Raw genomic sequence first — 19,457 nt, forward strand, 5'->3', positions numbered from 1 at the left:
ATAATTTGGCTAAAAAATCTATGCGCTAAGAAAAACTGGCGCATTCGATACACTTGAAACCCACTACGAGAAGGTATCCCCATGGTAACACGTTGGATCGATGTAGTTTTACTAATTGATATTTTACCAAATGTATATGTAGTATTTATTCGGCTGCTCTGCTTGTCACCCCCTGAGAAACGTAATCGGCTCCCAGCTAGTGGAGCATTGTTTGTTCCAGCGAAATTGCTTCGAAGTACACCGAATTTGAATTTGTTCTTCGCAGAGCCTTGAGCATACGATCATCCCGATCGTATCACGATATATATATATATACGGAATATGTCAAGTACGCTGTACAACCTATTTATGTATGGTTCATGCATACAGAGCTACATCAGTGTAATATCGTCATTAAACTATTTTCACTAGTCCCTTAATGGTTGCTATCCTAGCCCATGCTCTTGGATGGCGAAGAGTTTGAGTGTACGTCTAGCGTATTTCGAACATTTTTCATATATTTGCTATGATTTCGCCTGCGATTCCAACACGTGGCGGGAGAGAGGATGATGGAAAGAAAAACGTGTTCGGGGGAACTGTTAAAGATATTTGAGGCTTTAATGTAAAGCACATTGGCCATTAAAACAGAATTTGACGTTTTTTTTTCTCCAAAACAAGCTGAGACTTTTTAAAAAGACGTTAACGTTTCCGTATTGGTCACTTGTCCGGTTCCTTAGACGGGCTAAAAGTTGCATGCATATTGTGGCGCGAAGCAAAGAAACACATGTGCTTTAGGGTACAGGATGACTAGAACACCAATGCTAACAACAGATGAGGCTAAGTAAACGTTCGAAGTGAGGCAACGAAATGAGAAAGATAAGGCGATTGTATTCCTACAACAAAGTCGCATCCCAGTACAGCGAGATAACAAAATGCAGCGATTTATAAAAAAGGAGTTATAAAAGAAACTACATTAAAAAAAAACTTCAATAGGACTGACAACGAAGTTGGTAGCAGAATCTATAGAGTAAACTAACTACCACATCAAGATCGGGGCCGCGCTTGAATCTACTCTAGCTTAGATAGTAAGAAGTGCCAACATAGCGTCGGGTAGCGCCTGGTGTATATGTGTTGTGAAGGTGCTCCACTAGGAGAATACGGATAAGTGTATAAACCTGGTGAGCATTCGTAATGAAAAACGGTCGAATATTGTTGCTTAAAACAGAGGTAACGTGGTATTGGCCACTCGGTTCCGATACTGCGCATTAATAAAGCCTACCCTCCCTGTTTGCGAGCTATTGCTCATCCGAGGAAAACGAATGGCTTAAGGAGACTGGCATAAGCGAGGTAAATTTGAAAAATATGTATCACCGACGCATAACTGCCGCTCGATTTGGTAACAACGCCTTGAAGCACTTGATAGAAACATCTTGTTAGGATTTAGTAGTCTGTTAGAATTAAGTTGAATTATTGACAATGATGAATAAAGATCTATGGAAGAAGTTCAATGAAGCTCTCGGGACAGTTCACAAGCTGCAAGAGCCGTCTGGAGGGTCCGCACGGTATATAATGCTACAAACGTGATTCCAAATATACCTGCATCATTTAAGAGATGAAACGTTGTTTTGCGTGCTCTGAATCGGTCTCCGATCAACAGAATATACGCGCTGTCACCGACACATAGGGCTTTTCCACTCGTGAAACGTCTAGAGGAATACTACTACCTGTTACCTAGTATATTCATGGGAATCGACTAGGCAGTAAACGATAATGTGTGTTATTTCGTTTGTATACTTAACGCTGATGTAAATATTCGTAACTGTGTACCTTTAAATTACTTTTGTGTTTATTTGTTATGTTGAAAAGCAATTACTTTCTAAGAGCCGTTCGGCAATGACTCAATCAGTTCTATATGATTTTTAACTTCAACGTTCACTTTACTATCACTGAGAACGGCTTCTCGTTCAGTTTGGAGGAGACACTCATCTGACGATTAAGCATCCCGCTTCACGCATCATTCCCCGTCACGTAACTCGTTATAGCCTTCTTAATGACGTGCATATCAAACATGTAAATGTAATAGTTCGCCTTGGGCATATAAACAGGCAAAGACATATATAAAGGTGGCAGTAGGACCGTGCGAAAGCTTTTTTTGGACTTAGAACAAACGCTGATTCGGATTCAATGTTTGCTTATTTTCGTCTATTCTGCTTATTGTGTTACCTCGTTAGATGATTTGCGTACGGTAGCAAAGGCTAATCATAGCTTACCACACATTATTAGAACAGTATAGGCCGTAATGTCTTTTCTATCTACTGCCGTTGTTGTTCTTATATAACAAATATGACTTTTGATTTCCTCCTTTTGTATGGTGTTTCATGGCTTTATTAAGTACACTTTGCTTGCTCAGTCTTTCTGAAAACTCGTACGCCATGTCCGCGAAAAAGCAGCTGATCAGTTATTGTCGTACTGATGCAGTAACTAAAATGAAGTAAATCGTCTCGTCAGTGTTGAGGTTATCTAGGACGAAGTGGCGAGTTCCCGCACCCGGTTAACGCTATGTACAAAACTAGCATAAAAATTAAAAGATTATTATGATCATAACATAAACTTGTTGGTCAGGAAACAGTTTTGAGCTCAGTCCTTATTTTAATGTATGTAACATCCTAGTCTGCGCTGCGCTGATAGCGTATCTATCTCCTGTTATTATTATTTAAACTTTGCATAGACCTACTATAAAGATATATTCATAGAGCTCTTAAAATTACCTACCCATGTTTAGAACGCTCTGCCCGATTTTTTCAAAATTTAAGCTTGTTCAATCGATTCTACCTCTAGTAATTATTTCGGGGCATTCTGACTGATCCTTTTTTCTTGTCCTGTTTTGCCTGCTGATTCATTCTGACATTTGGCTAGGTCATCGGCATTTCATCCTCTATGTACGTTATCAAAGATCTTCGATGCAAGATAACGGGTTCGGATGCGGCAGCCGGAACTACCGGAAACACTTATAACTCGTTTCCAGAGCTTTGCTTATGTTACTGAACATTTTCCCGCTCCCAGTGAAGATTGGCGGTATATCAATATTTCGGATATATGACAGACGATTTGAACTTTCAGATTCGAGCAAAATGGATTGCAACGATCTGGCGCTGCTTCTCTAGCAGAGCTACAGAAAGGACGTCTAGGTCTCTGAATATACACACGGTTTCCCTTACCGCTGTTGCTAGTTAGTAGGCTGAGAACACAGAGACCTTTCTTATGGTGGCAGCGATCAGAGGTTGCTTATATATACAGCGTATACGTTGTGGATTATGCCTTTCACGATGGGACTAGAACGAATGCCTTAGCCCTTGCGTACGCATTCAGTATTAACTCATACAACTAAGTGTCGAATGTAAGCAAAAAGACGGCCTTTCGTGCAGCCAGAGTAATTGGACAAAAAAGTGATCGTTAGACTAGGCGCGCCGATCTGCCAACGGGCTGCTCACTAAGGCCGCAACTTCCGATGCGCCACCGACCTTACGTCTACAGGCCATAATATTACATAATACGTAATCGCAACAGATAAAGTTGTTAGGGCTTGTGAATGGAAGTTCAACTGTTTCGGATTAGCCGTTGCGCCGTATTCTTCAAAGAACTGAGATTGAAGGTGATGCCATTATGGCTGTTATAAAATCGAACTCTAACGTCTAGATAATAAGGGACAATCTAGAGTTGAATCGAAAAGATAAACTACTTCTGAAAATCTTTAGGCAAATGGCAGACTAACGCGAAGTAAAAGACAAGATGTAAAGAAGGCACCAATGACCAGGATCAGCCAAGCAAACGGTTAACGGGTGTATACTATGGGCTCCGAGTTAACTATCGTTGCTTGAAAATATAACGACCATACTCACGCAAGTATTATACAAGTGAATATAAAAGTATATGGTACGCACATAAATATTGTAGTTTGCCTCGTAACAATGGCCTATGTAACAAGCGCGCATGAGGACATCGCATTTGGTGTCATTTGGTGCCCAGGCCAAGCGGCAGTGATTGTTTGATTGCGTCTGTATCTAATCAATAAGCCAGCTTTTGCTTTAGAACTAACTTTCGCACGAGCTTGATGCATGACACATACAAGCATGACTCATTCTGACCCCATGAGACCAAAATATCATTTATCATGACGAGCATGCAAGGTACGGTTAAAAATATACGTTGTCAAAAAAGATTCGAGTACTAATTAGGAGTAAGTGTTTTGAACATTCTGTCCAGATTGATGAAGGACACCGAAATAGTTCTGAATCTGTCGTCGTATTACGGCGTATGCACAGTGTTCCATGTATATGGGCAAGGCATTGATCGTCAACACTTGTATGCCATATGACTCTAACATGCCTTGCTGGCAATATGACAGATGCAGAACCCTAGTAGCCTTAGTTCTGAGCACGAAATTTAATTTTGCCATCCAGTTGAAGATGTTCGCTATTATAGATTATAGATTTTTATTACGTAATCTCATATTCACAGTACTAATAGCACGCTCTGGGTTGTCAGTGTCCTTTTCCCAGTAAAAAGATAGGCTTGGAACACGCGGTTGGCACTATACTAACCTGGTCGGCAACGATCTAAGGGACAGAGGCCGGCCTTGGTGAATTTTTGGAAATAGGATCATATACATCGCCTATTATCGGCATCGTTCCAAATACTAAAAAGAAAATACTTCAGATAGGAAGGAACAACTTAGCATTTATTAAATGATAGCACGTTTTTATATATGTGTACCTTGCCCGACATACACAAGCTGGATTAGATCGGGAAGCGTCACGAAAAAAACTGAACGTCTGTACACAGAGGAAATCAATCAACGGAAGCATTACGAATTAGAGAGGGAACCGACGATAGAACTAGATCAAGGATTCTGCCTCTCATACACCTCTGTTTCTTGAATCAACTTCCGAGTGGCCAGCAATACCTTGAACGAGCCAAAACAATTTCAGTGCATGGATAATATCTGAATCGACAAATATACGGTTCCGTTAGAGAAGTGATCGCTAACACTCGGTCAATATTTTGGATATTTAAGTCCTGCAGAGATATGACTGTCAATGCTGCTAGACCAATAGAGGGTAGAACAATTCTGATGAATTTCTGCTACGTTCCGTTCGAAATGAATCATCACCAGCATAACTATACGACAGTACGCGAACCGTATAAGGTTATCTTTAGAGTAAATATCAACGGCTTTAATTGGGAACTATTTGAAAATTCTCTTAATAAGTATTGAAATTTTATCTTGTTTCGAATCGCGAGAACACAAAACACGGAATGCAAATGACACACGATTCGTTATTGCTGAGTTCCTAAAGCGGCTATACAGAACATAAACATAGTGTTTTAAGTAAACAGGACGGCACGACATGATCTAGCCTGCAACGTCGGTTATATTACGGTAGTTGCTGAATGGTCGATAGAGATATCCTTTGCTCTATTTATAACAAGTTTATTGACCACTGCTTGTCCACAGAGAAAAAACAAAAGAAGATGACGAGTCGTGGGGGCAACGGCAATTAGCGTTTAGTGGAGGCGATAAAGCGCGGTACGAAACAGGCACACATGGATCACCGAAGAGAAATGAAGCTGGGTCAGAACTGACGAGGCTCAAACCAGAGGAAATGATATACTTTGCATTCATAGCATTCGTAATTATATGCATTAGTAAAATAAAAAATGTATTTGAAATTGATCTTGACCGTGGCCACTTACTTTTGTCTATTGAGAGGTATCGGCATAGGACGACTTCAGCCTTTGTAGAAAGCCTTATCAAACCAATTTGCTGTCCATGCAAATTCGATGTTTCGTAAAGGAGTGTTGTTCTTTATGATGATGTTAACAACGACAACATATTAGGACGCGGATATAATTAACACTTACTTTTTTTTTTCAAATTTTCTAGCCATCTGCTTAAGAGCTTGCTTCTTGCCAAAGCTACCCAAAACTATATTTGACGTACAGCCAAATAGGTGTGCCCTATTTTAGCGAATTTAGACGACACCCCTATCATTTCGAGCGCTGGTACAAACCTATACGAACACAACATAAACACACATTGTGAACGAATTTTGAAAACTCGATGTTTCGCCCCTTTGCCACTTCAACCGGTTCGCAGATATGACTAATCTCAAACTCCTCAATCCCGGCAAATAGCACATTTCCTGCATCGTAATATTCATAGACTCAATCCTTTTACTAGTTCTGTTTATGTTTCTTTGCAACAAACAATCATCTCAACAGAGAAACCGCGACAAAATCATGATTGAAATTCTAGAAATGTTTAAAGGTTTTCGTCTACGGAAAGATTAATCCAAGGTGTGCTGGCTTAGGAAGTTATATTTATTGAAATTATAGGACAGTTTTTCGTTATATCAGATAGTTTAATAAAGAACAAAATCAATTATGACAATAATCTCTTGTAAACTGAAATATGTTTTGCTCAAAAATATTTCTCTAAGCAGAGGTATGACTCCTAATCCCCCGTGGTAGGAGTTCCACGTCCGGCATTGCCGTTAGACATTTCATTAGACGGGTGACTCCCAGCGCGAAACAAACTGTGTCTATTGCCTGATTAAAACCTAGATCACAACGTATCCGTAGGATTAGCAGGCGAACACGTCACCCACTAATCTGTCGGGAACCTCACGGGAATCATTCTATTCATTCTAATTGTCTGCCTCTACTACCAGTAATTCTACCATTGCTTCAACTCGCGTTGACATGGCCGGGTGTCGCAAAGACTACCGGAACAGCCGGTAGACGCCAAGGGCAATAGCCTACCAGCACTCAGGGCAAATCGGCCCCGGCCCTTCTCTATACGTGCCCCCGCGATTGCTCTTTTGTTCGTTCCTCGTTCATCGTTGAGCACTCATTGTGGCCAACTCATGCTGCCCGAAGTTCGTATCCCACAAGCTTCTAAACTTATCCGCGGATGTGTCAAGTAGGCCACACCTTGTAGGAGTGCTATATGCTATCATGGAGAGATGATGGCTCAACTGTGGTTAGCACTGGTAACAGTAACGTGAAGTGCGGAAAATGGATTATCTGCACTGCTCTGGAGTGGACGGGCTGGGAGCAAATAAAGCTTTACGATTACCTATCTTCAGCACCACAGCGAACAAGGAAACGGGTTCATCAGCGAGTGCCACAACTCCAGTGAGTACCAAACTCTATGAGCTCGCAGAAGTGTAGAGAGTTACTCACATTTGTTCTCATCATCGTGATATGGTTGGACCTGTTCTAGTCATTATTTGAAAGTTACTTAAGCAGGGAAACATTAATGCCAACGACTTTATAGCTATCGGAACTGTAAATGTACGTAGAGCCAAACTGCTAGTGCATTTTGACAACTACTCATGTTTGCAAATAGAATTGTGTCTTATCGCGCCTTCTTGTGGCGATAAGTGAACTATAATGAATCAGATAAAAAGTGCCCACATCACTGAATTTCGCTTGGTTTCCGAATCGGCCTGGCTGAACGTCGGAATACGTTATTGTTTATTCGCTTTGGTGAACGGCGCGAAAGGGCAGGAAAGTGGGAGAAGAAATATGGGGTTGCCTGTAGAAGGGATTGCATGGAACAAAAAGCTACGCCACTTGCCAGGAATATAAAAAGTGAAAAAGTTAAGGAAAGAGGAAGGAAAAGGAAAGAAAGAAGTTTTCAACGAAAAAGATCTCTGCGTTAACGAAGGATATATGCTGAACTGACTGACTGACTGACTGACGACACTGAAGACACCTGCAGCGTTAATTCAGAGAAACACTGGCGACCGACTCCGACAAGTCCAATCTGAACAAGCCATCGTACACGTAAACCTGAAACTTGTTATGGCTGTTCGATTTTCGTGCTTAATCTACAAGGTACAAGTTCGAGCCCCGGTGTTTTGCCCCCCGATTTGGATATACAGGATTTAGGACTAGTTAGAAGAGCTTGTGCCGGAGGCATTATAAATCTTCGAAATGAGCGTTAGTTTACCAAAAACGCTGCTTCGTAATACAACACTGTACCATTGAACTTTTTTTTGCTTATAATATCGGCATAGTATACTCGATTCTTATAGGTCTGACTTAATGAATAATTTCCGAGAATTAGTTGATGCAATGTTCCCCATGGGCACACCTTATTATTAAACTGTTTGAAGGGAAATTTTTTTCTTCGAAAATATGTATGTAGTGCAACGGTCAGCGGAATTAAGGTGGAAATAATTCAAATAAGTCTGTACTGGCAGTGTATCTAATAGGAGTACTATATGAAATATCGTTTCGTCCGCTACAGATCTACAGTGCCGTAAAAGTTTTTACTGCCATGTATGTCTCATAGTTTTTCGTTTCTGGAAATTGACATTGACGATAGCATTGAGATCATTTAACCCTCACAGAAAAAGTGTGCCTGGACCGCCTGTCGCACAGGTAGACCGTACGATTGGAACAAGAAATCGTTCCATGGCTGTCAGTCTTTGTACGAAATTTCGGACGACCAATAGCAAAACCTAGTACAATTCGAAACGTCGGCACTAGGAAGACGACGTACCCCGACCACTAGCAGACTTAGCCATATTTGAAATTATTTATAGTACAGTGGATACTCACACATAAATAAATGGCCGCAACAAATCATGTATGACCCACCTATCATTTAACAAATACCGAGGTTTAGCTGGCGTTAGTTCGTAGTTAAACCAGTAGCAAAGCCGCTTTTCATTGGCAAGCAGTAGAAATATCATAATAAAGGCAAAAGTTCGATATGAACACGAGCGTTTACATGGGGTATGCGTGATCGCAAAGAGGCGGCAAACTTTGTACAAGGCTGCAAAAGCTGCCTACGTGACGGATATCAATCTCTAAAGTCAGACAGTCGTGACCTCAAAAGAAGTATTCGAACTTCACTGTCCATGAATATATATACGTTGTGCATCAAGTTATTATTAGCCAAATGATTTCCATATTGGGTATGACAACTAAGAAAAACAAATCAACCCTTCAACCAACTCGGTCGCAGGCAATACGTCAAAAGCTATACTTAATCGTACATTTAAATCAGAGCTGTTCCAAGACAAGATTGCGAGATAAGTTGAAATGCAACAAATAGGCTTAGTTAATTAGTTCTTATTTCGCTTTTTCCCATCCTAAAACGCTGATTCGAATGGCTAACACCCAGTACAAAATAAACAAAGCAACAGCGGCTATACCTTATACACCTTTATCGAGACTTTATACTGATAGCAATTACTTTAAAACTGATCCTTTCCTTAAAGTGTACCTCAGAGGCTAAAGTTCCGCATGTTTATCACTCAGTGCACGCATTAGGCAATCGTTTGATAACACGTCTAGTTATAAGGCCACTGCACGAATTTTTCGATATTATGCGCTGAAGGTGGTTAGGCGCTTTTATGAAATACTCATAAGAGGTTCGCCGCCGATTTTTTTGGCCTAACTATACGTACCGTCAGTTCTATGGACGTTTTCAATGTATCAAGGTACCCCATCAACTACAGAAACCAATCATATAAACGTGTCACAAGCCTTCCTCGGAGAATTAGTGGTGTGAGCGCCAGAAAAAAGTCAACATGTTTGTTATTCTTGTAATGGCGTGTTACGGCAAAAAAAAGCGACCTAACCTGAAAACTACGGTATTTCATAGCAAATAACGTTTTGTTTTACACACTAAAAGCAGTCGTTTGAATCTTACAGAACCATAAGCCAAATATGTTTGTAAATAAAATCTTACCAGCCTGTGCTGTGTCTCGGTGACTACCTTTCCAGAAGCTTCTTCGAGCCCTAAAATGCTTTTAGCATCTATCCGGCGCAAAATATTATTTTAAGGATAAAGTGCGTACCTCAGTGGCTAGCCATTTGTCTTATGGGATGATAAGAAGAACAAAACGGAGTCTGCAGCATTAGTCAAAAGCAAAACAGCCTATCAGGCAATAAGGCCGCTGTACCTTTAACGTGCAGGGAGCCTCTTAAACTGATTACTTTCACACGAGTGGCGTTTTGTCGACCGGTTTCAGCTTAGCGTCATCCGTACGTGCATGAAAAAACTCAAATAAAAATGCGCCTACAAGTAGCCCGAATAGATACCTATATTGACCCCGTACGAAAGAGCCCGATATGGATAACTAAAAGGTCGTATCGAAACGAGAACCACCAGAGAAAATCGTTCGTCGGCAAACGTCGCGCCGGCTGTTAATTAGATTTGTCTTCATTATTTCAGTATAAATGTATCAATCATAAAACAACTACGAACTCTATTCGAGGCAATCCACTTTGAGACAAAACTAAGGGCGATTAAGAAGCTGTTTAATACTTAACTCAGCTTTAATATTGCCAATATGAATATGAACTATGGAACTGTAAAGCGTCTCCGCTTGCCAACACCTAAAAAATAAAAGACACTGACGAAATACAAGTGGTTACAAGGTTATCTACTGATATATTGACACGATCGAATTTACAGAACTTAATTTTTATACGTTTCATTTTGGTAGGTTATACTATAAGTAAGTTGGTAAGTTATAATATAAATCTAAGATAAGGCTGCACATAGCACGGATACGACCACTGTTTCAACTGATACTCTCGGTTGTATCACTCAAGAACATTGAAGCATTCAAGTATCGGCTCGCTCTTCAGTGCCGACGTCATTGCTTACCATGTTCTATGTTTTGTCCTTTGTGCTACGTCTAAACAGTTGCTACAACCGGCAATGGAAACATTCAAGCGAATGGTATGAGCTACGTTCTATTTAAAGAGGACCTCTTACGCTATACGCAATAAAGGAATGGCAAAAACGTGTAATTCAGACAGCTCAGTTATGTCCACAGATGTGTTCTACGTATAGATAGATCCATTCCAATGTAATGGTCTCGTATAGCCTCCGAAACGTTCGACTCGACTGAAACAAGGAAAACTGGCAATAAGTAACTATTAACAGACTTTATGTTCGCACATATTCCAACGGATATTCGTTTCGAGTGAGGTGCGGATTTTCGTGTCTCTGCTATGCGGACTCTGCAATTGTTCTCGCTCGAAGCTGGCCTAACAGCGATGCTCGACGAGTACGACAAACTGTGCGTAAGGCCATTTTTATATTTAGCAGCCACTCACCAGCGATAGTCTTGATCTGATACTCCACATCGGTGTTGTATTGTTTCGGAAGTTTCTTGACCTCTATGAGAAGCCCACAAGAAGCACCCGTGACACCGTTTCTATCATCATACCCATCTTTCAAGTGTGAATTCTAATCGGAACGAAGTGGCAGCTCGCACTCTCGGTTCCATACGTACGACGGTTGCTCTCTCAGCTTTTTCGCACAGACAAAACAAAGTCATATGTTCACTGTTTATGATGTGACTAAACGACAAGGGTCGAAAAATGAAAATGAGAAATAGCATGAGGTAAAGTACCGAGGCGTACCTGCACGTAAATACACGCCACACTAGAAGAACAGGAGAAGCCCAGCCCGCACTGAAGTCGAGGCCGCTATTGTGCCGACCACTGTGCCCAACAGTCGAAAAAAATCGTATTCAGCTTAGTAACGTTGCCGATCGCTCTCGCTAAAAGCAGGGCTTTCTTCTGCTTAATATAACGGCACGATAAATCATTACGTTCTGTATAATTAACTACTGGGTTAAATCTAATCGGAAGTTCATGACGAAGAATTCGGAGCGTTAAGTTTGTGATGCACCGAACTAATGGAGGGATGCGATCGAAGCTTCGTTGTGCACTCTAAAAGACTGTGGTTTCTGCCGGTTATCATGACTGCGTAAGTGAGCTGTGTGTACTGTTCTCCTGTAAGAGAACTTGTAGGCACTTTTATTAAAAGAACGTGATGAATGACGAGATGCCATAAGGCCGAGCTACTGAAGGTGCTTCGCTCAATAAAGGCGGACTAGGTAGGCCGTATTCCTCAGATCAGTCTTCACTACAGGGTGCTCGTATGATAGGTTCGGGACTTCTGTTCCACGCATATATATTTTACCATGTCTGGTTGCTATCGAACTGTGAACAATTGCAGCACTCCTTAAAATACTAGGATACTGGTTGGACAGTTTAATACCGCATTAGCAATTTGGTCGAAACAGAACTCTTTATTAACTGGTTCTCGTTTTACCGTAAAATACGTGGTGCAATCATTTAAGCCATAGGCAGTAAAATATAAATTTAAGGAACACAACTTTTTATTGAATTATTATTTTTTAGCTAATGTGATATAGATGTAACTAATCTTTGTTTCTTCCATTCTATGTATTTCTATATATATTTGAACCGTTTTAATTCGGTGGCTACCAGGAGCTATCCCTCCAGCGAACCCGTTTATGATGCATTACATATCCTGTTCGAAGCCGCTTTGGGTTGGCTTCAAATACACAGGGGGGTTTTAACTGAGTTTCGAGAAACGTTGTTCGTCCACAAAATTTTTAGTCAGGACCGATATTCTACACAAAAAGGACTTGGTCATTTTTCGACGCAGTTTAATTGAAGTAAATATTTATTGTCAAGATATTATAAAACATTGTCGATTACGCGTGCGAGTGATAAGGGCCCTAAAGAGATTAAAAGCTTCATTCGCAAACTATCTCTAGACATTTCTTAGAGGTTTTAAACTGTAGCATCGGCAAATTGACTCTAGCCACAGTTAATTTAGACCCGAAGTAGGAGCACTACCTACTGACAGGCACAGTTTACACCACAGAGATCGCTAAGTAGCGCATGAGCGGGCCAGTGTTATTGTGTCTTGGAAGTTTGTCCTTAGTCTACATACTGCTGATAGCCCAACAATATTTCTCTCATTTACGTTACTACCCGCAAGCCCTACGAATCATAAGAAGTCTAAATGGAATGATAAAGTACTCATGAATAGCGTAGGTCTTCACGTAGTTCTCGTGTAGTTGCTGCCAACTCTATGGAAACATAAGTCAAACAACAAGCTCTCACGGAAGACAAAATGTAGCAGGTCATTATACTGCGTTCATAAAGTTAATAGGTCTTTTTATCGTCCTGCTCAATGTACGGCTCGAGCCAGACATTACGAGTAAAACAACTCGAAGTAGGACTCTAAATGACCTAGAACCGCAGTCCTTGAGCTAGTGAAGCATCATCAATGGGTCACCAGCCTTATATCACAGCGCAGTAATTGGCAGAGTTGAGACGGAAAGCTTAAACAAAGAAAGCAATTAAGGATTTCATCCAGTGGTGAAGCACGATTAATGTAAAATAGGCTGCTGTTAGTACTATATGAGTTGACCTCGGACATTTCATTCAGGCTAAGTGTAGATTTATATTTGCGTGAGCTAGTTTGCAGAAACGAAACTATGCCTATATATTTCAGCGTTTCCGCTGGTTGATATAATTGCACGGATGGTTTCATCGGTAAATTAAAGAAAAAAGATAAACTTTATCCACCCTAATTTGCGTCTTGAATTGAGGCACTAATGTTACCTACATTCAGCAACGCTAAAAATGTCCTATTAACACTGCCGCATAGGCTGTTGCGTGTCACGCTCTGATCGAGATAACTAGGATCACTATCTACAGTTGCTCAAACGGTATTGCAACATACAATTAGCAATAATATATATGACGTGATACATTCGAATTTAAATCCCCTTCATACACATGTATGTATTTTTTTTCGGGAAATTTAAGCTATATATACGAACAATGCGTTAAAGCTATAATTCGAGGGTGATCTCAAAGATTATGAGCTCAGTTCAAGCTATAGGGTACGACAGTTCCCTATATATTCGATAACCAGACTTCTCTCTAAAAAAGTACTTCTCTTTAATGATGCTCAAATAAGCATTAATTATTACTCTATGGACAGCTAGTCGTAAGTGAGGCTCAATTTTCAACTTTAGGCGCTGCCGACTCGACTGCTTCCAGGGGCAAATTGCAAAACTATATGCCATCACGACCAAGCTGCTCTAGGACGATTTTCCTGAGGTTACAGTTTCCTAAACTTTTCTTCCATTCGGTAATTCGGTAGGGACACGCACTGCCGTTTGCACGATCTCAGGAACATTTAAAGTTGACACAAAGGAAAATTCGAACTGTGAGTAATGTTTGAATCGCAGAGTTTCCTATAGCTTAATGTGTACGTTTATTTTCTGCTGAACTTTTACTCATCAAGCACAAATCAAATATCTCAAAGCCTATTTCAAATTAACTATAGACGTCTGAAATGTCAAGCGTCAAGCTATACGTGCATCGTGATACTAAATGGCTGCAGGCTCCTAATAGGAAAGTACACCTTACTGGTCAGCTAACCACTAATTGAGATGGATTACGGTCGCATCGGAGATAGCCAGACAGTCTTGTTCGGACATACGTTTACCAATACTACCTATTAGCATAGAAATTTGAATAAATTTTTCGATTTATTCATTCGATTCTATAACCTTTTTTCGGCTCTGTGTACCTGATAGGCCTATCCGGTATCTACAGCAGCTTGAGAAGCTGTTCAGCTTCTCTGTGTACGTGTTTATCCTTCTGAAAGGCGCATAAACATCTAATGTTCAGGTAGTCGGAGTGGGCGAGAAGCCACATCTTCGAATGGCGTGCATTTGTCCATTTTGCATTCTGTCTCGTTTCTTTTAAAATTTTTAACACTAATATACGAATAAGTCTCTCGCTTGCTCTTTCTCTCCCCTCTCGTTCCCTTCACAAGTATCCTGACTTGACAGGTTTTTCTAACACTTATAACAGAAAAGTGTTTGTTGTGTTTTGTGAAAAAGCCTCAAGCTTATAATAACTTTTACAGTTGTAAATGATAACGATTAGCAATTGATCTAATAGAAATAAGTAATTGTTTATTATAGGTAGCGTTATTTCGAAGGACTCTGAGTAAAACGTGCTCAATACGCTCTTGAAGAAGAGTTTCCGTGCTCTTAATTCTACCGGAGACGTTAAAATAGATAAAGTGTATGGGTAGAATCTCAAGTCAGTGAATAGATAAGCCGTTCCTTATACAATTTTTGTTGAGCTACATACTTTCAGTTATTGGAATCGTAATAGGATTCAGTTGCTAACTGTATAAAACTTTAAAATCATGGTTGCTTTATATTTATTGCAAACTGTTACTACTATATATCTGCTAGCTGACTAAAACATAGTAAAATTTCTTTCCTTTTAGCCTAATAGCTAAGCAGAGTTCTTAGAGTTACCCTTCTGCATATCTTGCTTTATGAAAGTTTGTTTAGAAGTTACGATAAGCCTAGTTAAGTAAGCTGTTGATGAACGTTATCGTAGAGAAATACTAACACATTGTGCAAGGCCAGCTCGTAGCATCGCTTGCGGACGTTGATTCAATAGACGTCTAAAGTAAAATTCAAAAAGTTGCATTCAGCGCAGAATATCTTGCGCAGGTGTTTCGATTGCTACACGTATATACGGGTTGCTAGACGCTCGTGCTCGTATTAAAGGAGAACGGCCAACCGAAGAAGCAATCCCTCACAAAATTGTTATATACCAATAGAAAAACCACTGGTCCTAAACTAACAGCAATGTCGTTTCCTTATTTCGGAACATACGATTAGCCTGAACAAGGCCAGCTGCGCGATAAGCCTATGATAAAACAACGAACGTTGGAAAAAGGACTACATACAATGACAATTTTAACAGCTCACCAAGTATTTGTGCAAACACAAAATGCTATTGCAAAAGCTACTTGAATTATACTAGAAATGCTTTCTACGTCCAACGCTCATATTTACGCTCCCTTGCGATAATACTCTCAAGTGGGGTTTTTCTCCTACAGCTAGAAAAAATGCTTGCAATAAGAAATATACAAGCTAGGAATAGAACCGTGTGAACGCGTCGTGCCTTAATTCAGTGGAAAAAATAATTGCAACAGGCGGGTCTCGACGTAAGTGAGCATCTTCCTCTCACAGCTTTTATTAGACCATCTTGTCTACCTTATCGATAGAATCAATCGACAGAAATACATACAAGAGATCAATGAACGCACGACACAGTTTTGCTGCAACGTTCATCCAAAAAAAGAACACGTCCATTGCTGATCCTCACAAAACAGACACACAAATGCCTGCAAATAGTGCCTCCGTCAGGCGACCCTTAAATACAGCCATGCGACGTCGACTACAACGAGAGAAAGGTAAGCTGCACAGGCTTAATATCGAGTGGTCCACCTATCAACCGATGATCTTACTTAGCATTGGTCGCGAAGTTAGGTAAACTGGCATTTTCTAGATGATACTTACCTTTTATCTAGTAGGAACCGTGAACCTCTTCTAGACAGGGAAAATGCTTGTTGACAGTGTTCAAGATCCGTAAGAAATGTTCTAGATTCCAGTGGTTCTCGTCTTTATCATATATATCACCATTCGGATTGCCGGGATATAGCATCCTTCTGAAAATGATTTACATGCTCTTATGCTGCTGATGTTTCCCACTTGCATTTGCCATTTTACGCTAACCTAAAACAAGCAAGGCTTATTGCAACTTGAGAATACACGCCGTTCACTCTGAAATCCGTCCTCTGTCGGCCAATTGCGTCGACTACGTACATCTACACAGCACAACTATCATCACTGTCAATATTCGTTTACTGCAATGGAAGTAAATCCGAAAGCGATTGTCGGTCAAAATTGGTATGAAAATGATCTTTGGTACCTTCTCGCTTTCTACAAATGGCTTCAGCTCTGTGGCGCTGTCGCCTACTAAGAATGGAGCAATTTACCAATGTTGCGAACACGATAGTTAGATACTGATCCGCCGCCATACAACTTTCACGACCATAATGTAATCTAAAGCGTTGCCCTTCCACAAACAACAGCGTCGTGCAAAACGAGGACTAGAGAAAGATTCTATTCAAATTGGAATAAACGAGTTGTCTTGCAGATTGCGCCAACTGGCAGGAGTGACGCTAGTGGAGACGGCGGCGAGCGCAATGCAACGCCGGAGTAAACACCTACCTTGCGATCGTCGGCGAACGCGAAGAAACTTCTGCGTAGAAAAAGCAGAGAAAGAGAGAGAGAGAGAGAGAGAGAGAGAGAGAGAGAGAGAGAGTGGAAGACGCGTGTGTGCGTGTGTGAGAGAGGAAAAGAGGAAGGTAATGAAGGGGTAGTGTTAACGGCCAAGTAGGTCCGGACGTTCCGCCGACTGCGTCGTATCGAGGTTGAGAGACTTGTCACCTGCGAGAATCCCTTTTCCCCTCTGGCGAATGCAGACATTGTAGAAATTGCCCTTTTACTTTTTGAACGCCTGTCGTCATTTCCTGACAATCCCTTCGTTTTTATTGTTGTTATACTTTTCGGCGGATGGTATCAAGCTACTGTCAAGTTACTGAGGTTCATTCTGCTGATGCTCGGGCTCTGACACCGTTCGTACTGGCGCCTTAATAGCCATCGCTGGACGCAAGCGAACAATCAACGGCAAATCTCAGGTTGCCAAGGGAGCGGAAAAAGTGAAGTGCAAGCGTCTGAGAAAGCGTCGAGTGATCGGAGCGAATGTGTCACTACAATATGTATGCTATATGTAGATCCAATGCATGTATAGCATGCCGCCAGCAATTAGCTTTATCTTGCGCTTGAACAGCGTAGGCCATGTCCCTTGTTTTGAGTTATTGCAGCAGAGAGATGGTGCTTGCTGTTCTGTCAGAACTCAATTTCTGTACATAAAAGTTGGGATTGAAATGAGACATTTTTCCGATTGGATTTATTGTGGAAAAACTAGAGCTGAGCTTTTGTTTCTTCGCTCAGATGCGTTTATTTTCTCGTGTTCATGGTTGGCAATATATTCGTGAAACACAGATGAAGCTGCCGATGCCTACATAAGCCAGCAAACCACTGACGGAATCTTTTGCTAAACAAGAACGTAGCTTTGTGAAATCTATGATTCGATTTCATCATTTTCGATATATATCTTAACCATATATATATATATATCTATATGGTTAAGATAAATACACATTGTCCCGGCGCAAACGATAGACACACAATGGTTCTGTTGCATAGATTACATGTTGTGCACTAAGAGACATATTTTTTAGCCTTTATCAACAATAAAGCAGCAATAAGCCTTGTCAAATATATGAATTTGAAAATATATGGTTAACTAATGAACTAGTTCGAGAAACGAAAATTCCACGAAGAAATCCTCAGGCTCAATGCCGGGCCACATAAACGACTCGGTTAATATCATTTTATTATCACGTGCCGCTTCGTGTCAGGATGATAGTGCCGGCTACACCGACACTGACGTACGTTATCGTTTGTGGGGACCACGATGCTGCCAGTCGGGAAGTAACGTCAACCCTTCGCGACCCGAATTGTATTGCTAACCCGTGCCCATGTGGCGGATGCTGGCACTAGCTTCATTGTCAAGGGAGGTTTGCCCCTCTGAAGAAAGCACACAGCTTACACGGTATAAACACTTAAAAAGCCATTCTCTCAGAAAACGATTGGCCACTGTTATCTGCATTGTAATGATAATGCCCGTATTTGTGTAAGGGCAGAATTCTTTTTCCCTAATGATATTACGCGAAGCTAATCTGAATTGCCCCGCTAGCTGTTGTTGCTACTTATAACTGATGTATTGAATCAACAGCTGTTACGACTGATTGCGGCTGCAATAAACTAGAAGGAGCACAATTTATTGATATTTTTTTCGCGATTTTTTACTTTAGCTTCTAATATTTTGTCTAGTTATAATTTTAGCCTCGGAGCCGTGATCGTGACAAAGTAGCATTTACTTCGACTCCCGTTGAAGAACCATAGTGCTATTAACGTGAGCGCCATATGGCGTGTCCTCAAACATGGTCCATCAATCGAAAAATATGTTTCCAAGTGACCTAAATATCTCCGACGAAATCCACCAGAAAAGAAAACATGCGTCTGTGGCCTTTGCTGTTACTTGTAAGTGGCCTACGTACGCGAAGTAAGCAGCAACCCTCTTTGTTGAGCAAGATTAACCTTTAAATTTATGTGGTTAGGACTGAAATTACAAAGTTCACGAAGGCAGGAGAGCTTCTATACACTGACTTACTTCCAGGCGATAGCTGGAAAATGGTGAACATCTTTACGTACCTAGACTTTGCCCTAATAACATTAGAGAGTTTCCTCTTGATACACATACACGAAAACAAGGACCAAAATAGGGAAGGGCCATAGAGACGATGGTTGCAAGAGTCACAGTCGGCAAACGTCAAAAGTTGCCAGTAAACACAGCTGTCAGTGTATTTAACCTTAGGGAACTTAACGACCCTTGAGGGGGTTGAGCCGACGTTCCTAAGCTGGCACTTGGTCTCCATGATAGAACACGAAGCTGTTATAATTACATCTTTTTGCCGATATTTTATCACTCGTTTAGGATGCACAAAGCTGTTTAGTTTCCCCAAATGGAACATATCAGGCCTATATCGAAGGAAAGCGAGAAAAGAGAATAGCTGATTTCTAGTTCTTCACGGCGCCAATATA

General features: G+C 40.8%; 1 long non-coding RNA gene across 1 annotated transcript; it reads left to right on the top strand.

Annotated features, from left to right (window-relative positions):
- The first annotated feature begins 6,637 nt into the window (after positions 1-6,637).
- On the top strand, positions 6,638-18,738 carry LOC147753206 (uncharacterized). Its single transcript, XR_015311895.1, has 2 exons — positions 6,638-7,176; positions 18,212-18,738. It is a non-coding gene; the product is annotated as an uncharacterized LOC147753206 (long non-coding RNA).
- The last annotated feature ends 719 nt before the right edge of the window (positions 18,739-19,457 follow it).

The sequence above is a fragment of the Varroa jacobsoni genome, unplaced genomic scaffold (assembly GCF_002532875.2).
Source record: "Varroa jacobsoni isolate VJ856 unplaced genomic scaffold, vjacob_1.0 scaffold_656, whole genome shotgun sequence".
Lineage (NCBI taxonomy): Eukaryota > Metazoa > Arthropoda > Arachnida > Mesostigmata > Varroidae > Varroa > Varroa jacobsoni.